Below are 4,252 nucleotides of genomic sequence, written 5' to 3'. Positions count from 1 at the left end.
CCCTGTTTTCAATCCATTTATGATGTTGATTTAAAAATATATTTATATTATATTTAAAAAATAATAAAAATAAAAATAACATATATTTTGAATCAATTTTATTGATATTTTTGTTGAAGGGTTTTAGACACTATTCATGTGGTTACCTTTACATCGGATTTACTATACTATGATAAAAATTAAAAATAGGTTTTTCCAGATCATGGTTTTATTATTGGACAGGGGTTTCTTTATTTGTTTTGATTGAATCTCGGGGCTTTATGGTTTATAAAGTTATTTTTTTTCCTCAAATCATTGGTTTACTATGAATCTAGAAAATGATGAACTTTCTAGATATTCTACACATGATGTATAAAATCTCTTTTGAATCAATTTTTTTTAAAACCCTATTTTGACCCAATTTTCTTGAAGCTAAAACCACAATTCAAATCAGTTTCTTGACATTAAAATAAAAAGAGCTCTGTTTTCGTGACATTAAAATGAGTTTTCTCAAATTAGGGTTCTATGATATTGAAAGGATTTTATTTATTTTTTTGTATTATATTAGGGTTTTATGAAGATGAAATTCATAAACTCTGAGAAAAGGGTTTCAAAACAATTACTTTGAAACAATTTCACTTGATTTAATATTTTGATAGATTCCATAAAACCCATTTCTTAAAACATTTCCTGATGCGAGAATCGTACAAAGACCCGAAAACCCGTTTAGGGCCAAGAATTCAAAGAAACCACATTAGCATCAATTGAATATGATTTTATATGTTTAAGTTGAATTTCAGTCTTTAAACTTTAATTATTACAAGTTTTAAAAAGATTTGGCATGCATTCATATATATTAATTTGTTAAGTTTTGATGCTTCTATAGGAATCAATATCTTTTAACTAAATTTGTCATAATGTACAATTTATGCAGGTGCTAAAAATGTCTGCGTTTAACATGTTTCCAAACTAGGAGATGGGCTTTACCGAGACTTTTATAAAGGAACCCAGTAAGGTGTTTGAAGACCATGTTAAACAACTAAGAAATTCTAAGATATCAGACCCGGGTTTTGATGATATGTCATCTAATGATTATGAAAAAAAGAAGGAATTTATGGAAAATGCCGTGAAGGATATAGGAGAATATTTTTTCTTTATGGCTAGATGCCATGTTAATTTTGTTAAACAACAAGCAAAGGCTGTCAATGACATTCTTGGTTTCAACCCACAAAAGGATCATGAAGAAACATTCAAATAGACTTTTGAATATAAACCTAAGATGACTTATGTGTATGATGGTAAGAATTTATCTTATTGAACTTGTTAATAGATATACTACTTGTATATATAATAGACACTACATTTGTAAATGCAGAATTCGTGAAGCACTATAAAGTATGCCTGGATGAAATCAAAAATATATATGGTGACAAAGGAAGATGTGACATCGGTTTTGTACGATCGATATAAAATCAATTGAGCAAAACATATTTTGGAAATGAACGGAAAGAAAGAGATGTATACGAGCCGTTATTGTTTAAACAACATGCAAATGGTATCTACATCATAGAAGCAGACATATCTACATGTTGTTTATTATTATCACACGCATGATGATCTATACGAAATCGATTTTTTTAGACTAATAATAGAATAAGTAGCAGATAAACTCAACCTAGCTTAGGTTATGTGATTTCATTTGAATAAGCAAGCATATTATCAAACACATATTGTGACGGTTTTCAAAGTTTTCTAGGGTTTTCTTCTTTATTCATTGAATTCAAAGAAGAAGCATTGAAGACTTTCTAGAAAGGTTAAGGTTAGTATATCAATGTCAAGATTTTAATCGATTTCATGAATGACAAAACTCTGTTTTCAATCCATTTATGATGTTGATTTAAATATATATATATATATATATATATATATATATTATATTTAAAAAATAATAAAAATAAAAATAACATATATTTTGAATCAATTTTGTTGAAGGGTTTTAGACACTATTCATGTGGTTACCTTTACATCGGATTTACTATACTATGTTAAAAATTAAAAATAGGTTTTTTCAAATCATGGTTTTATTATTGGACTGGGGTTTCTTTATTTGTTTTGATTGAATCTCGGGGCTTTATGGTTTTTAAAGTTATTTTTTTTCTCAAATCACAGGTTTACTATGAATCTAGAAAAGGATGAACTTTCTAAATATTCTTCAGATGATGTATAAAATTTCTTTTAAATTTTTTTTAAAACCCTATTTTGGCCCATTTTCTTGAAGTTAAAACCCCAATTCAAATCAATTTCTTGACATTAAAATAAAAAGTGCTCTGTTTTCTTGACATTAAAATGGGTTTTCTTAAATTAGGGTTCTATGATATTGAAAGGGTTTTATTTATTTATTTTTATTGTATTAGGGTTTTATGAAGATGAAATTCATAAACTCTGAGATAAGGGTTTCAAAACAATTACTTTGAAACAATTTCATTTGATTCAATATTTTGATTGATTCCATAAAACCCATTTCTCAAAACGTTTCCTGATGCGAGAATCGTACAGAGACCCAAAAAAGCGTTTAGGTCCAAGAACTCAAAGAAACCATGTTAGCATCAATTGAATATGATTTTATATGTTTTAGTTGTAATTTCAGTCTTTAAACTTTAATTATTACAAGTTTTAAAAAGATTTGGCATGCATTCATATATATTGATTTGTTAAGTTTTGATGCTTCTATAGGAATCAATATCTTTTGACTAAATTTGTCATAATGTGTAATTTATGCAGGTGCTAAAAATGTCTGCGTTTAACATGTTTTTAGACCAGGAGACGGGCTTTATCGAGACTTTTATAAAGGAAACCAGTAAGGTGTTTGAAGACCATGTTAAACAACTAAGAAATGCTTTGATATCAGGCCCGAGTTTTGATGATATGTCATCTGATGATTATGAAAAAAGAAGGAATTTAAGGAAAATTCCGTGAAGGATATAGGAGAATATTTTTTTCTTTATGGCTAATGCCATGTTAATTATTGTTAAACAACAAGCAAAGGCTGTCAATGACATTATTGGTTTCAACCCACAAAAGGATCATGAAGAAACATTCAAAGAGACTTTTAATATAATCCTAAGATGACCCATGTGTATGATGGTGAGAATTTTTCCTATTGAACTTATTAATAGATATACTACTTGTATATATAATGGCATTATAAAAGAAGTTAGATACCATTTACAAATTACCAAAGCAAATATTTATAAAAATGGTACATAACTTGCAAAAAAAAGTATAATATAAAATTAAGGAGTGAGGTTTTAATTATGAGTCAATTACTTATTGCTCACCCATACTATACATGGCTTATCTCTTGATGTGACTGCACGAATTTATATAGATTTATCTGTCAATGTGGGAAACAAATTAGCTTGAGGGACCAATTACAATGTTGCAAAAATGAACGTTAAATATTTTAAAAGATTAAAATATAGCAAAAAGTTGATCAACTAAGCACGAACGCATAGTATTTACATTGTTACGATAGTAAGTGTTAAAGAAAACCTAATTGAATTTAAACTAAGAAATAAAAGTACATTAGATTTATTATTAGCACACACATGATGATCTATACGGAATCGATTTATTTAGACTAATAATATAATAAGTAGCAGCTAAACTCAACCTAGGTTAGGTTATTTGATTTGAAGAAGCAGGGATATTATCAAACACCTATTGTGAACAATAACAACAACAATAATAATAATAATATAAGATCATAAGCCACTGCAGATCGATCAGTTCAATACAAAACTAAACCTAAACCTAATTCAACAAAGGAAACTTTGAATTCACTGAAAACAAATATGAAACAATCTACAAAAAAACCAAATTTGAAAAGAAATTGATCGAGTGGCATATATACCTGATTTGATGGTGAGTTTTGATGACGTTTGTTTGGGAATTGGAAGAATTGGGGTTTCCTTTTACTTTTATTATAAACAATAGTTTCTTTATGGATTCATATGCTTATACTATTATCATTATTATTATTTAATCAATATATAATTTTATTCAATTACATTATTTTTTAATACCCAATTATTGAGTTTTTCCTTTTTTTTATAAGACCTACTTTTGATTTTTTTTTCTCTTTATTAGACCGGGACTTCCTTTTTGTCTTTAGGACACATGTACTCTTTTATTTGAAAAGTTATGTTGTCATATTCTGGGTAGACTAACTTGTCTTAATCGAGACCACGCTATTCAGATATATACATACACA

The sequence above is a fragment of the Bidens hawaiensis genome, unplaced genomic scaffold, assembly GCF_021521415.1.
Source record: "Bidens hawaiensis isolate Kalapana, Puna unplaced genomic scaffold, B.hawaiensis_p1.1 tig00004595_1, whole genome shotgun sequence".
NCBI classification, from domain to species: Eukaryota; Viridiplantae; Streptophyta; class Magnoliopsida; order Asterales; family Asteraceae; genus Bidens; species Bidens hawaiensis.
The sequence above is the reverse complement of the archived record's forward strand: the minus strand, read 5'-3'. Positions refer to the sequence as shown.